A 17,706-nucleotide genomic window follows, 5' to 3' on the forward strand; every position below is an offset into this window, starting at 1 on the left:
TTTTCAGTGTTTTAGGATTTGATTACATTATTGAATAATTTTTATTATTCTTTATTATATTATAAACTTTATCATACCCGGAATGTCTGCTAGACTCTGGTTTGAACAGATTTAAGAGCGTTATTCCTAAGAATTACAGGACTACAAAATAAAAGCCAGATTTCCATGCAAAATAATTGTACCGCTTTCAGCACCTTATTCCAGACTGAATCATACCACCAGGGAGGTTAATCTAGGCTTACCTGTAGGTCAAAGTGGTTTATAAGGGTTTACAACCACTTTAAAGAACAGAGAATATTCCCCAATGCCATGAATGCATGTTCCTCTCCAGAAACCCCATCTTTCCCAGCTGCTATATACAGTATATGGGCTCCTTTCCCCATAGCAGCCACATATAAATACAATAGGAAGTTTTACACTGGAGCCACTGCTAGTGCTCCTGAAAGATGAAGGTTGACACATCTGTCAAAACTTGCATCTGGGTGCCACAATTAAAGTGTGTGGTGGCAGCTATAGCGGTTTACTATGCAGAGTTTCCATTCTTAACACTCTACATAGCAAATAAATAACTGTACATTAGTTATAAAGAGAAATCAGGCTTCATGTTTTAACATTGTGTGTGTAGTAATCTTACATTGCCCACTGCCAGAAAGCAGAGCTTAGCTTGACATGTCCATTTTTCACATCAGTTGCCCATGTAACAATTCTGTATGGGGGAGATGTAAAAAGTTACTATTGCTGCAATACCCAGCAGCTGTCAGAATCAGCAATATTATTAAACATTAAAATGATTATGATGGCGGTGGTTGTATTATGGGTCTGGGACTTTGGATACTTCAAAGTAGATTATGGGACATTTCATTAGTTACACCTACTGTAATTTCTTTATAAAATAATTTATGGAGACAGTTATACATTCACCAAAACAAACAAACACATATAAAGGGACTGATGGAAAAATATTGGAGCAAATAAAGTGACCACAAAATCCAAACTGAAAATAAAATGTGACATTTGATTGGTAGCTATCATGACTTCCGTGTTGTATTTATTTATATCTTTTCTTTTTGAATGCTTTAGCCCCAAAATCCTTTCTACAGATTGGTGTGATTTTAAAATAACAAACAAAAACAAGAACAATCAATAAAAAGAGAGTGTAAATGGAATAATGTTATGCATAATAAAATAGAGTATTTGTAAAGCATATCAATCATTACACATAAGCAACATTTGGAGGTTTGGGAAAATAGAGTTGAAACAGGCTGATATTTAAAAATGTTATTTAATTTCTCCATTTATTCTTTGTAGTTCTACCTGTAAGTGATTTTATTGCCACCAAGTCATTTTACTCCCTTATGCCGCGTACACACGACCGGACTTTCCGGCAGACTAGGTCCAACATAATCAGTCCATCAGACAATCCGATCATGTGTGAGCTAATCCGATCGTCTTTCACATAAAAAATCCAACGGACCTAGAAATAGAACATGTTTCAAATCTGTCCAATGGACTCAATTCCTATCGGGAAAATCGTTCGTCTATATGCTGGTCCGATGGACCAAATAAAACGCAAGGGACAGCTATTTTTCTACTGGCTATTGAACTTCCTTTTTTAGTTTCATCTTACGTCATCACGTTCAAAATGAGCGGACTTTCGAACGGACTTATTCCATTCATGTGTGGCCAAGTCCGTTCGTTCGTAAGGTCCGTCGGAACTCCACCGAAAGTCCGTTGGGAAGACCATCGGACCTAGTCTGCTGGAAAGTCCGGTCGTGTGTACACGGGGCATAAGACCAATATTTCAAGTTGTCTGTAATTTCCCCTTGAGATAGGTCTTCAAATTAGCAGAATAGTAGCAGCTAGGCAGGTTCTGAAACTACACTGATCAAAATGATTCTGTTGGCTTGTAATTTTAACATAAAGATTTTATCATTTTCAACATAAAAATAAATGTTAATGAATTTACTTTGATATTTTAAGTGCCTTACTTAATTTTCATTAGTTCTTAAAACACACCTTTTACATTTACAAAAATAATGTTTAATATTGAGTAATCTAGACAAAACGTTTAAGGTATTTTCTTTTACATATTCTAATTGAGTTACATTAACTTAGAAAAATTATCTTTTCATTTGACTAAAATTGCAGGACGCATATATTTTCCAAACATGCAACCATACGAGTTTTGATGCTGTATATTTTAAAGAGTTTGTTGTCTTTTTGAATGTTGAAAACCTGCACAAGGCATTTCCCATATGTTTAAGGCCCATCAGGACAAAAGATGCCACCAGTGACAAGACTTTTTCCAAGTCACTATAAAGCCATGCAATTCCATTGAAAGGTAAGAGTGAACATTGAACAAGTTATCATTTACATGCTTTAAATGTTGCTTAACATATCATCCAAAATGTTTATTTTATTTGCAGATTAATATATTTATAATAAATAGACATACATCCATTGTATACACCTATTTAGACAACTCACTTGCGCACACGCAAAGTTTCCGCTTACTGCATGCGGCAGAACGCAACCAAGATGCAGGGGGAGGGACAGCCAGCTGTTAAGCATAAAAACTATTTGTGTCACAAAAATGTTTCAGCCGCTTCTGTTTTTGAGATATTGGAATTCAAATTCAGATTATGTAACATCAACTCCCACCTACTTTGCACCCAATGTTTTTGAAATAAAACAAAAACAAAGATAGCATTAGTTTGCACTGCATCTGTGACGATTTGTGCTGCAAAAATGAACGTGCAGTATGTGCTGGTTTGGTTTCAAAGATATTGAGCATTATAGTTGATGAAACCTAACCCACTTGGCACCACGTTATTAATTTTTAAAAACAATTATACAATTTGTTTGTGCTGCGTTTGGGGTGATTTAAATCACAAAAACAAACTTTCTGTTTGGTTTTTGAGATATTGGACATTCAATGCAAGATTATGTTACCTAAAGCCTGGCCCACTTTGCACTATGTTATTACATTTCAAAAACAAATATACCATATTTATGCTGCATTAGCATAAAACACAAGCATATTGGTACAGTGTATTTTTTTTTTTTTCATTTTGTATCAGAAAGAATGATTATGGGAGTCATTTATGCTTTTTAGCCTGAGCTACCCTGAAAACATAAAATATACCTTTGAAGTTTTTCAGAAGATCTTTTTAGAGCTAGATGTGGGGAATTTATATTCAAAAGTTAACACTTTAACCACTTGCCAACCAGCCATTCATTATACTGCGACAGGTCAGCTCTCCTGCGCAATCTGCTGTAGGTGTACGTTCGTCTTTGCATAGGAGATAGAGGGCGTGCAGACTCGATGTCCAGCAGCGACCCATGATCGCGGTGCACAGAGACAGAATGGAGAATTGCCTATGCAAACAAGGCGATTCTCCGTTCTGCCAGATATCATGTCAGATATCTTCTGTTCCCAGTGATCAGGAACAGCTATCTCTGTAGCCCATCCCGCTACAGTAGAAACACAACTAGGGAACACACTTAACCCCTTGATCCCCCCTAGTGTTAATCTCTTCCCTGTCAGTGTCATTTATACATTGATCAGTGCATTTTTATAGCACTGATCAGTCAGATTTGTCTGGCACAATGTCGCAGTCCCACTAAAAATTGCAGATCACCACCATTGCCAGTAAAAACAATAAAAAAATTCCCTAAATCTATCTCATAGTTTGTAGGTGTGATAACTTTTGTGCAAACCAATAAATATACGCTACAGGGGGTCCCACGGGTTACAAACAAGATAGGGACTGTAGGTTTGTTCTTAAGTTGAATCTGTTTGTTAGTCGGAACAGGTACATTTTTTTAAGTGTAGCTCCAGCCAAAAAATCTATTTTTAAGCTTTTTGGATAACATAGGGAAGGGTTATCACCCCGGTAACATTTGTTTTGCTCTCTGTGCCCCTGTACAGAAGATTTCACCTCACTTTCTGTCCCAATTATAATTGGATTTTGAAAATTTTGGGCTGTTAGGAAAACAAGGATTGGTGATAAAGTATCAGTGGAGACACATTTTTCCCATATGAACTTACAGGAGAGAATTTCCCTTCCTAGAGGTAGATTTCCTCTCACTTCCTGTTATCTCCCTCCATTTGTAAGTAGGAGTCGTTTGTAAGTCGGATGTTTGTTAGTAGCGGACCCCCTGTATTGGGATATTTTTGGCCAAAAATATGTAGAAGAATATATATTGGCCTAAACATATGAATAAATGATTTTCTTTTTTTTTTGGATATGTATTATAGTTGAGAATAATTTTATTTTTATTTTTTTAAATTGTCTGCCTTTTGATCAAATATCACCAAAAGAAATCTCTATTTGTGAGAAAAAAAGGATGACAATTTTGCTTGGGTACATTGTCTCATGTCACATGATTGTGCAATTGTCAGTTAAAGCAACACAGTGCCGTATCACAAAAAATGGCCTGGTCATTAAGGGAGCAAATCCATCCAGGGCTGAAGTGCAAAAAAATGTATTATTGTATTATTTCAAACACATATTTGGTGGGAATACAGCTTATAAGAAATCCTTCACACTCCACCTCATTAACACCGCAAAACAATGTATACCCGTCCATTGGAGAAGCACCAATCCTACTAAAATTTCAGAAAACAGCGGAAATGGAGTACCTAATCCATCTTGCTAAAGAGAACCAATGAAATATCGGAAAACATGGGCCTGCTGGTTACACTTTCAAGACTCCTCAGATTTTCAAGATCTCCTGAATAACTCCTAACTTCAATACTCAGTGGGAACAGCAAACGTTCCTCACACATATCTTCAAACCCAACAAGCATAGAATTCCCGCCACGCCCCCCCTCCCACCCACTCTTCTCCATCCCTCCCAAAATGAGCCCTCCCCCACACATTGCCGGGGGAAATTAAAACCTAACACTACACTGAAACAAATGTAGGGCCAATTTAGAGAACTTATATAGGTGAGCTCTTCTGCATGAAGGCCCACTGCTGGATGTTAGCTGTACAAAACCCCTACAAACACAAAGGGGGCCAGCTACACCACTGAGTAAACCACCACTGATGGGACATCTTGAAACAGCAACAACTGCCCCCTCCCTCTCACAATTTGATCCCATTAGGGGTGCTTGGGATTTGGGAAGGCTTTCCTTGGTTAACCTGAGCCTCATATGCAGAACTCCCTAAGGGCTACACTCCAAGACCTCACAACAGAGACACCTATGATCACAATCATCAATACGTAATATGGCTGATACATACTTTAGTCTGTTTTTCTTTTGTTTCTTTAATTTTTTATGAAATGTGATATCTTTTGATGCCCTTCATGTTAGATGTAGGAGTACATTTACCTGATTCATTGGTTAAGTTACTGTTTCTCTTCTCTGTAAACTTAAAAATGTAATACACTTTTGTAAAAAAAAAAAAACCTTCAAACATATATCAAATACATTTGGAAAATAAGTTTTACCAACTAAAAAAAAAAAGAGTAAGTTGCAAGTTAATATCACTTAAAATGAAATAACTAAGTAGCAAAGTAACAAAGTAATAGGGCAGCACAATGATGTAGTGGTTATCACTTTCGTCTAGCAGCATAAGGGTCACTGGTTTGAATGCCAACCACAACACTACCTGCCTGCAGTTTGCATGTTCTCCCTGTGCCTGCATAGGTTTCTTTCCACACTCCAAAGACATGCTGGTAGGGTAATTGGCTCCTGTGTAAATTGGCCCTAGTATGTGTATGTATGAATGTGAGCTATGGATCTTAGATTGTAAGCTCCTTGAGGGCAGGGACTGATGATAGTGTATATGTAAAGAGCTGCATAAAACGACAGTGCTATATAAGTACTTGAAATAAATAAATTCATAGCTTAACATGTTCTATAAACTGAAAAAAATTAGTTGGCTTTACTTGAACCTACAGTCTATAAATTGGAAAATATGAGTTGGTTTCACTTAAACCTATGGTCTATAAACTGGAAAAATTAAGTTGGCTTTACTTAAAACAACCAAGTTGAAAACATGAAACGTCTCATGAGTCAGACAGAAATAGGTTTAGTTGCCTCAGTTTTATGAGTAGACCCAGCACAATATTTTTTGCAGTGTAGAAGGGCTCAAAGTAATTTGCAGGTAGCTAAGTCCAGGTAAATCTAAACTGAAATTAAATTAAATATTGCTTTGATGTTTGTCACTCATCCCAACATAGTAGCATGTGATAACCTTAAAATATTTCATAGATTGATATAGCTGAAATCACCCTTGTCCAAAAAATAAAAATAAAAATGTGTTGGAACAATGCAATAAAGGATTGTCTAGATATAAAAAAAGAAACAAGGAAAATAAATTCCTATTGGGGATTGGTAGTGATGGGTATATCTGCTAGGATTTGATATGCAGGCAGATTAATGAACACAGCCAAAAAATACATAAATTGTCAACTTCAACCACTTAAGGACCAAAAGGATTTACACCTTTAATGACCAGGCCATTTTTTGTGATACGACACTGCGTTGCGTTTAGTTGACAATTGTGCGGGTGTGCAATGCTGTATCCAAATAAAATTTATGTACTTTTTTCCCCACATACATAGCTTTCTTTTGCTGATATTTTTGACACTTTCTTTGGGAACCAGTGACATTATTACAGTGATCAGTGCTAAAAATATGCACTGACATTGTACTAATGACACTGGCAGGGAAAGGGTTAACACCAGGGGGCAATCAAGAGGTTAACTGTGTTCCCTGGGTGTGTTTCCTAACTGTATGGGGGGTATCATGCCTGGGATAACACACAGATCCATCTTTCTGCATAGCAGAAAGACAAGATCTATGTGTGATCCCCTGTCAGAATGGAGATCTGCCCTGTTTACTTCGGCAGATCCCCATTCTGTCTCTGTGAGTCCACCAAACCTGCTGATTGGCTCCCCTCCACTGCCCACACAGGGCTTTGAATGAGCCTGACGTACCCCTATGGAGATTCTCGCCGCAAAGCCAACTTTCCCCAGTCTAAGTGCAGCAGCTGGTCAGCAAGAGTTTAACAGAACCCCATTGAGATCAATGGCAGATGAATCTTACAATTAATTTCGCTCCATTTTCAATACAGATAGGAAAATTATTGTCAAACAAGGGACATAGGGAGCCGGGCACTGCCAGGGGAGACCAATGAAAAAAAAATACAGTATAGTGGGGTGCAGCTATCTTTTTTAAGGCCTAAAGTGAAACATTAAAATAAATAAATCATTGCTTTACAGAACATGCTTGGGAAAATCCTTAAACATGCCTGGGAAGTGGCACACCTGTAGGATGTACTAGGTCAATGTGACATATAGCAGCCAGCAGGGCTCCTAAGCCTATTTAACTACCCGGACACACACATCTGGCTGGCATGGGGCCTGCAGGATGATCGACTGATGTCCATCTCCCTCCCCATTGATTTACCCCATCTCCTTATCTGTAATTTGTAAATGTAGTTATATCCCTACTATAAATAAATCCAACCCTTATTTTAAGAATACGTTTTACTTAATTGGAAATCAGACACTCCAAACAGAGCACATCGGTTTAGCTGGTTTTGGTACCTTTCTATAATTTCCCCTTTCTCTTTATTGGACAGCATATTTTGGGAGTGTATTATGTTTACTGTTATTTATATTATTTAACTGTCCATGGAGTAGGTTGGCCTATTGCATGGTGAATGTATATAGTCTGTATGTAATGTTGGTGTCCTTTTTTGAGGGAGATGGTGACAGATTATTTCCATCCATGTGGATTGGCGAGTGAATGTGGAATGAATGAGTTCCTGGAAAGAATGGATCTCTGTCCATGAACAGCTATACTGGAAAAGGGATAATCTTCAGCTAAATGTTTTCACGCGCTCCTCCCTTCAAGATTGTAAGCTCTAACGAGCAGGGGCCCCCCTGATGCCTCCTGTATTGATTTGTATTGTAAGTGTACTGTCTGCCCTCATATTGTAAAGCGCTGCACAAACTGTTGACACTATATAAATCCTGAATAATAATAATAATAATAATGTCGGAACATCACAAGGATTGGAGTAAGGCCCATATCAATTTTTTATGCATCTGGTGGCACATGTTTGTGTGTCAATCAGGCACAAGAGTAAAATATGTAATATTGTAAAAATGTATATTAATGCTGATGGGACATGAGACTAATGAGAATAATATGACTTTGACAATATGGCTTTGAAAGGACTTTGATTTGAGGCAGATGACCATTTTTATAGCCAGCCTGCAGTAAACAGGGCTAGATGAATGCACAAGGTTGTTATCATCTGACCAGCGGGACTCCTAAGGCCGCGTACACACGAGAGGATTGTCCGTCCAACTTAGTCCGCTGAAACGTGTTTCAGCGGACAATCCGCTCGTGTGTGGGCTTCAGCGGACTTTTTCAGCGGACAGTCTGGCGGACTAAGTCTTTCGGAATTTCCGTAATATTGTCCGTCCAAACTTGGTTTCAGCGGACAATCCGCTCGTGAGTAGGCTAGTTCGACGGACTAAGTATGGCGCATGCTCAGAAAGGATTTACACGGCCGAAGGTTGCATTGCAGTGTATTGGACGTCGAATTTCTAGTCCCGTCGTACGTGCCGTACACGTCATCGCGCAAGCTTTCGGCGGACTGTCTGTTCATCGTGTGTGGTCAAGTCCGTTCATTCGAAAGTAGGACAGACTGTCGGATTGTCTGACGAACTTAGTTGGCCAGACAATCCGCCCGTGTGTACGCGGCCTAAGGCTATTCAACTACCCCCTCACAACAACACATACCTGGCTGGCATGGGGCCTGTAGGATAATAGATTGATTGACCTCATGTGTTGATCATTTGCTCAAAAGAAACTCAAAGTGGAGCCTGGGACAGGAATGACCTTTTGTGATCTTTTGGTTCCATATATCTTCCACAAAGGACCAGTACATGATTTTCTAAAACCCATTTTTGATGGGGGGTCAAGAATTGATGAAAGGCCTTGGTTTGTGTGGAAGAGTCAGGGGGGATGTGTGTACTATAGACGACAGACCCCCACTTCTATTTACCTGTCCATCTCTCTCCCCATTGCTTTACCCTATTTCCTTATTCTTTTTTTCAAAAAAAAACTTATTTGTAACTCTGTATATACTTACTGGTAATAAATCAAACCCTTATTTTCAGAATTAGTTGTCCTTCATTATAATTCAGACACCCCAAACAGAGTACATTTTACATATATACATGCCTTTTAACCAGTTGCCGACCGCCGCACGACGATGTACGTCGACAGAATGGCACAGGCAGGCATATGGGCGTACCTGTACGTCCCTGCCTTCCCGCGGGTGGGGGGCCCGATCGGGCCCCCCCGGTGCCAGCGGCGGTCGGATACCGTGCAGGAGCGATCCGGGATGAGGGGGCGGCCATTCATTCATGGCCACCCCCTCGCGATCGCTCCTGACGAATGGAAGTGCAGCATGACATCACTTCCTCTCCTGTAATGTAAACACAGGCAGAGGAAGTGATGTAATCTCTCCTCCGTGTCGGTATTTTTCGTTCCGGCACCGAGGAGAGAGGATCGGTGAGTTGCACCAACACTACACTACACAGTAGAACATGCCAGGCACACTCTCACCCCCCCTTCACCACCCGATCACCCCCCCAATCACCCCTGCACCCCCAGTCACAGTGACACCAACTGCATTTTTTTTTATTGCATTGGTGTCATTTGTGACTGTAATAACTGTTAGGGCAGTTAGGGTTAGCCCCCTTTAGTTCTAGGGTACCTCCCTAACCCCCCCAATAAAGGTTTAACCCCGTGATCACCCCCCGTCGCCAGTGTCACTAAGGCTGGGTTCACATTGCAGCGGTTTATGAGAACAGATGTGATTCGCACCGCACTGCAGTGCAAATCGCATCCGATCTCTGTACGATGCGAGTTCAGCCATACAGATAGTATGGCTGAATTTGCATCGCACCCGCCGCAAACTCGCACGGGACCCTTTTTTTGGTCCGCAGCAGAATCGGATCGCATGGGTGTTCACACCATGCGATCCGATTCCTGTCCGAGTTTGCAGATCGCACTGCGATATGCGAACTGATCTGGGGGTGTCATTAACATTTCACTGACACTCCCAGCAGTTCGCATAGGGCAGTGTGAACTGCCGCCGGGAGGCATGCGATGCGGGAACCCACTGCGGATTTGTGGCGTTCCCGCATCGCTCCAGTGTGAACCCAGCCTAATAAGCGTTTTTCTGATCGCTGTATTAGTGTCACAGGTGACGCTAGTTAGGCAGGTAGGTATTTAGGTTTGTCACAGCTTTTTATAGCGCCAGGGACCCCCATATACTACCGCATAAAGCCCCCTGATTGCCCCCTAGTTAACCCTTTCACCAGTGATCACCATATAACTGTTACAGGTGACGCTGGTTGGTTAGTTATTTTTTTATAGTTTCAGGGCACCCGCCATTTATTACCTAATAAAGGTTTAACCCCCTGATCACCCGGCGGGTGATATAAGTTTGAGGGTCAGATAAGGTCTGCGTCGCCCCAAGCAGCGTCAGGTTAGTGCCAGTACCGCTAACACCCACGCGCAAAGCATACACCTCCCTTAGTAATATAGTATCTGATCAGATCTATATTAGCGTCGCCAGCAGTTTAGGTTTCCCAAAACGCATTGTTAGCGGGATCAGCCCAGATACCTGCTAGCACCTGCATTTAGCCCCTCCGCCAAGCCCAGCCCAGCCCACCCAAGTGCAGTATCGATCGATCACTGTCACTTACAAAACACAACACACATAACTGCAGCGTTCGCAGAGTCAGGCCTGATCCCTGCGATCGCTAACAGTTTTTTTTTGTAGCGTTTTGATACAGTCGCTGACAGCCTAGGTGCTTTTTTACCTGTGAGTCTCACTAGTGTACCCCTAAATTTAGGGGTGTCTACTTTCCAAAATGGGGTCATTTGGGGGGGGGGGTTTGTGCCATCTTGGCATTTTATGGCCTTCAAAACTGCGATAGGTAGTGAGGAGTGAAATCAAAAATTTACACCCTTAGAAATCCTGAAGGCAGTGCTTGGTGTTTGGGGGCCCCGTACGTGGCTAGGCTCCCAAAAAATCCCACACATGTGGTATCCCCGTACTCAGGAGAAGCAGAAGAATTTATTTTGGGGTGTCATTTCACATATGCGCATGGCATGTGTGAGCAATATATCATTTAGTGACAACTTTGTGAAAAAAATAAAATAAATAAATAAAAGTTTGTAATGTTCCCGCAACTTGTGGCAAAATATTAAATATTCCATGGACTCAACATGCCTCTCAGTAAATAGCTTGGGGTGTCTACTTTCTAAAATGGGGTCATTTGGGGGGGTTTTGTGCCAGCTTGGCATTTTATGGCCTTCAAAACTGTAATAGGTAGTGAGGAGTGAAATCAAAAATTTACACCCTTAGAAATCCTGAAGGCGGTGCTTGGTTTTCGTGGCCCCGTACGCGGCTAGGCTCCCAAAACATCCCACACATGGGGTATCTCCATACTCAGGAGAAGCAGCAGAATTTATTTGGGGGGATCATTTCACATATGTCCATGGCATGTGTGAGCAATATATCATTTAGTGACAACTTTGTGAAAAAAATTAAAAATAAATAAAAGTTTGTAATATTCCCGCAACTTGTGGCAAAATATAAAATATTCCATGGACTCAACATGCCTCTCAGCAAATAGCTTGGGGTGTCTACTTTCTAAAATGGGGTCATTTGTGGGTATTTTGTGCCATCTTGGCATTTTATGGCCTTAAAAACTGTAATAGGTAGTGAGGAGTGAAATCAAAAATTTACGCCAAAATATAAAATATTCCATGGACTCAACATGCCTCTCAGCAAATAGCTTGGGGTGTCTACTTTCTAAAATGGGGTCATTTGTGGGTATTTTGTGCCATCTTGGCATTTTATGGCCTTAAAAACTGTAATAGGTAGTGAGGAGTGAAATCAAAAATGTACGCCCTTAGAAAGCCTGAAGGCGGTGCTTGGTTTTCGGGGCCCCGTACGCGGCTAGGCTCCCAAAAAGTCCCACATATGTGGTATCCCCGTACTCAGGAGAAGCAGCAGAATTTATTTTGGGGTGTCATTTCACATATGCCCATAGCATGTGTGAGCAATATATCATTTAGTGACAACTTTGTGAAAAAAAAATAAAATGGGGGGCGCATGCGCAAGGCTCGACATGGCAGACGTTCTTCCATAGAGCTCCGCACTCCCCGCTGCTTTAACGGATCGCTTACAACAATCTGAACCGATCTTTTGCTCTGATTTCCACGGGATCGCTCTCTGAAACTACGCTGTACGTCGCGGTATGGTACTCATGGGTCCCAAGGGCAAAAACAAGCCGAAACCCATTAAAGAAGCTCTGGCCCGGGCCTCCTCCAAAATGGCGGCGAAGGCCCTAGCGAAACACCACGTTGCATCTCCGGCCTCGGACAGCGGTGATGAAGAGGACACTGATACTAACCTCGGAGGCTCCCCACCTCTACCCTCCGCAGGTATGTCACAAACTGCCTTCCTAAGACACATGGAGTCTATGCTCCAGAAAGCTCTCAAGACTACCTCTGAGCAGATCACTGACAGGCTTTCACGAGAAATCCGGGAAATAGGTCAGCGCACTGCTGATCTGGAAACAAGGGTGGATGATATGGAACTCACCCTCCGGGAGCATTCGCAAGATCTCTCCACGCTCAGGGACAGGGGAGGGCTGGCAGCCTTAGGCCTGGGGGGCAAGTCCAGTCAAGTGGCCCATAGAACCGGTGGTGGCAAAATGGTGGATCGGGAAAACAGTCTCTAAGGTTTTTCATGATCGCAAAGGTGGGGGGTGCAGGGAGGACAATGTGGCCCTCCAGGGCCTGTGGGGGACTTGTACTAGCATGGCCTCTAGGAACTAAACCGCAAGCAAGTCCCTGTATGAATCCCTCAGAGCTGAGGACCTGCCCCCCGCCCGCAACTAGACAAACTACAAGTCCCAGCATTAACCCCTGAGATCTAAGGATGTGTCCCCTTAGATCCCACGGGTTCATGCTGTGCCCTGTAGTCCTTCACTAGTTGGGGGGGTGACACATCCTGAGCTCTGAGGGGTTATGCTGAGACCTTTAGTCCTTCACTTTTGGGGTGTTACATCCCAAAAAGTAAAGTACTACAAGTTCCAGCATGAACCCTGGCTGAGATTTAAGGATGTGATCTCCTCCTCTGCTGCTGGCTCATGCTCCCATGACACACGTATGTTCTAATTCATTCACTTCTCCCAACCTCACCTCAGGCAGCTTGACCATAGGGTCTAATATGCTTCAAAATAGGGTGGACTCAGAGCGCAGATCATTGTGCTCAGAGCCCACCCAGGCGTGTTAGAAAAGCAAATTAATATTTGCTTTTCTAACACTGAACTGCCTCTCTGCCAATCAGGAAGAGAGGGTCTGATATCCGTCACCTGATTGGCTGAAAGGACAGGCGCTCCTATTGGATGTCTAGCAGGAGGAAAAGCATGGAGTAAGCATAGAGAACACAGGAGCCGCTGCCTGTCCCACAGCTCCCAGCCATCACTCGCTGCCTGACCTGCCACCCAGATGAGGTAAGTGCCGGTCAGACAGCGGGCGAGGTGGGGTGCTGGTTAAATGCCGACGGGGGTAATATTGGCTACATTTGATGGGGCACAGCGAGGCTACATTTGATGGGGCACAGCGAGGCTGCATTTGATGGGGCACAGCGAGGCTGCATTTGATGGGGCACAGCGAGGCTGCATTTAATAGCAGAGTGAGGCTATTTTTCAGTATTTTTTAGTTTGCACCAGACAGAGAGAGACATCGCTCCAAATTGTCCGGACAGAGAGACCACTCCTCAAGAAAATTGCTTGATTCCTTTATCAACATAGTAAAGCCTTGTACACACCACTATTGTTTTTTTTCTCAATCCAGTGAGTTGAACAAAAAAAAAAAAAGCTGACAGCTCTGGTTGGAGCTGCTGAGCATTAGCAAAAGTGACCTGGGCATTGATCACTTTTCAGTGGAGTGGCAGTGCCTGCTGCAAGTGTGTACAAGCCTTTCATCGCACACTGGTGTGCTCTAGTTTAGCCGCAGTGCTTATGCACACAGTTTTCCTTAGCCGCAGTCCCATAGGCTTATTTTAGGTTGTGCGTTTTTGCTGCAGTTTTTTTATAGCACACCAAAGATGCAGCCGTTTTTGTGCACTTTCAGAAAATGCAGCAAAAATGTGCAAACTAATAGAAGTCTATGGGACATGCAGGAAGACCATGAGATGACCAACACTGCAGCAGACCAGTGTGAGCTCACATTATAGTACATAGGAGCAGGTACTGCACATGCTGCTGAAAGAAACCTCCTTATCTGCAGAGAGAGGGGGGGAGAGGAATTTGGGAGAGAGAGGGGGGAGAGGCCGGTCACAGCTCACTCACTTGGAAGGACTCAGCAGGCAGAAGGCTCGGTTATCAGCTTCCAGAGCTTCCCATACAGATCACCGAGGGATCTCAGTTTGAATGTTCCCGCCCACACGTCCGATTCAAAGACGCAGCACACAGACTGCCCGGAGTGTGGGCGGGCACAGTGAGAGAGGGGGCTGGAGGAGGCGGAGTGGATCCACCCTCTTCTATTCGGCTGTGCTCAGTCTGAATGGAATGGACACAGACTGTCAGCTCAGAAGCAGGGAACAGCACTGTGACATGACAGATGTCCAATCACAGCGCTAACGTTCCTGCATGCTTCTGGGCTGTTATCCAGCCCTGCCAGCCTCCCTTAGTAGTAACACTCTGCCAACTGCACATGCTCAGTTCTCAGCTGGCAGCACATCGGCCTTTTTATGGGGATTTAGAGAGCAGCCTGGGGGGAAAATGCATCCCTGCCCCCTGGACCAGCCCGCCCCTGCTCAGGGAGGAGAATGTTACCCTGTTATCATGATTAGAGAACGCCGAAAACAGATCCCGTAGGTCCAATTTACGCCTACCTGGCATCCCCGAATCTATTGAAGACATACAGTCGTTCACCACTGCTCTGTTCCAGGAAATGTCACCCTCTCTCCCAATAGAACGTCTGGAGTTCGACAGGATCCACCGAGCCCTCACACGCCGTCAACCAGACGGTCCCCCTCGGGATATCATCATAAAATTAAATTTTTTCCGCACGAAGGAGCAATTAATTAATGCCGCCCGCAAGAAAGAGGAACTTATCTTTCAAACCCACAAGTATCAACTCTTCTCTGATTTGGCCCCTCTGACTATTGCTAAACGGGGCGCTATGAAACCCCAGCTCCAGATTCTAATGCAACACCAACTTAAATATACTTGGAGATTCCCTTTTGACCTGCAATTTACACATCTGGGTCAACAACACTAATGCTCCTCCCCGGAATCCTTGCAACAGCTCCTGGAAGTACTTCACTTGGCCCCGTCGGCCCAACACCCGGAGACCGCGCTGCCCTGCACACCCGCCCGATCAGCTGCCCACCCGTACTCGGCTACGCCTAAACGCAACAATCCCAATCCAGCCTCTGTTCGTAAGGGGACTCCGCAACGACGATATGAAGACACTTTCCTCAGTCCGAAGTCCCGTACTCCACGCTGATTTGCCCGCAGATGCCTTCTTATTCTCCCTCCTGGTACTCTCGGAGTGCCCCCACTGTGTCCCTGTTTTACAGGACTCCACAGTCGCCTTGCAACGATGGTTCTACCTTTCAAGCATCCTCAAGCTTCTAGTTATTCTGTTTGCCCTTGCTTTTTGTTTTTTGTTTTTAATTTTTAATTTTTATCTTTTACTTTTTACTTTCTATTATTTTCCTCACTGCTTTTGTGCCATCATGCTGGGTCCCAGCGATTCCTACTGAACTGTACGCAGCCGGATCACATTGAGACATCCCCTGGGACATGCGTGCTCCATATGGAGCTGCTGGCAGGGTTCAGTCATGCATGTACATTTTTTCTTTTTTATCTTCCTTTTTTCTTTTTTTTTTGAACCAGCCGCTTATCCTTATTGTTTTCCTTTTTATGCGGTATGTCCATTGGGGAGGGGGGGGGCGTAAGGGGGGGGGGTTGGGATTGTTTCCTTTCCCCCCCTTCTTTCTGCTTTGGGACACCCTTCCTTCCCAACCGTTTTTCCCCTTTTTTATTACTCCCGTATTGCATCCCCCTCTAATGTTCAATTATCTATTCAGTGATTTGTGGCTTCTGCTGTTTACTCCTCCATATAAGTTTTTTGGGCTACTGTCCTCCCCTCTTCCTTTTTTCCCCTTCCCCCTATTCCTTCCCTCTCTGCCCCTATCCCCCAGGTCACTTTTTCTTCTTCTCCTTTATCTTTTGCTTCTTCTTTTTTCTCTTCTCTCACCTTCCCTCTATTTCCATCCTTGCTTCAGTACCCCCTCTCTTCCTCCCTTCCCTCCCCCCCCCCCCCCCCCTCCGTCTTTCCTATTACCCCTGCACCAATCCAAAGGTCAACTATGTTAAGCCCATTCAGGGAGGCTCTATGCTTTCTCGTTAATGTTTATGGTTTCGTGTTATGCTTACTCAGCATGTTGTTTTCAGGATTATTGTAATGTTTTATATGTTAGATCCTTTAGCAGCGGGGAGTTGTCACTGCTCCCCCACCTTACGGTGCTCTCTCTCTTGGGCCGTTTTTGGTTGGCCGCAAAGAGGGTGCGCTATTTAGTTGGGCAACACAAGACTTGCTTTCCATTTCTCAACTCCAATGAGGTGCCCTACGCTCAATACACCACACTTTCCTTCCCTTCATCTTACTTTCTGTCCCTATCCTCTCTTTCTCTCTCTTTCCCCATTCTCCTTTTCTGGTCAGGTGGTCCCTCTGCCCTTCCATCCATTTTTTAGTGATCCCCCACGTAGGTCCGGATGACCCCCCTAAACATACTCTCCCTTAATGTTAAGGGACTTAACTCCCCGAATAAAAGGGTCAAGGCCTTCCGCACCTTTGCTTCCCTGAAGGCTGATATTGTTGCCCTCCAAGAGACCCACTTCTCTGCTCGTAACACCCCTAAATTTTTTAGTTCCCGTTACCCCTTAGTCTATACCGCCTCTGCTGAATCTAAACAAAGAGGGGTTCTACTGGCCTTCCACCAATCCTTACCCTTCACAGTTACCACAGAAATTTAAGATCCTGCTGGCCGTTACATTATCCTGATAGGCTTGCTACAAGAAGTGGAAACAACATTTGTCTCCTATTATGCCCCTAATGTTAACCCAATACCCTTTTTCTCCCATCTACTGAGGGTAATCAAGTCACATGCTAAAGGTACCTTAATTATGTGCGGTGACTCTAATCTGATACTCCACCCACATCTTGACAAATCACCCTACTCCCTGGGTCATTATTCCCCTTCATCACAATTACGTAGACTACTACACCAATACTCCTTGTTGGACACATGGAGAGAGTGTAATCCGCTGAAGAAAAATTACACTTACTACTCCTACCCGCACAATTCCTTCTCTAGAATTGACCATATCCTTGTGCCAATCGCATCCTCTCCAATCCTGCAACATTCCATTATACACCCCATTACATGGTCGGACCACTGTGCTGTGATCACCACGATCTCTTCGTTAATACCCCGTCCTGAGGCCAAAACTTGGTGCATGAATGAAGCCCTCCTAACAAATCAGTCCTACTGCCTAGACATCCAATCGGCTCTTAACGACTATCTCTTACATAATTCCATATCCGATGTCTCGTCGACCCTGCTT

Source organism: Lithobates pipiens, unplaced genomic scaffold (genome assembly GCF_037356315.1).
Source record: "Lithobates pipiens isolate NorthernLeopardFrog02 unplaced genomic scaffold, aLitPip1_a1.2 Scaffold_16, whole genome shotgun sequence".
Lineage (NCBI taxonomy): Eukaryota > Metazoa > Chordata > Amphibia > Anura > Ranidae > Lithobates > Lithobates pipiens.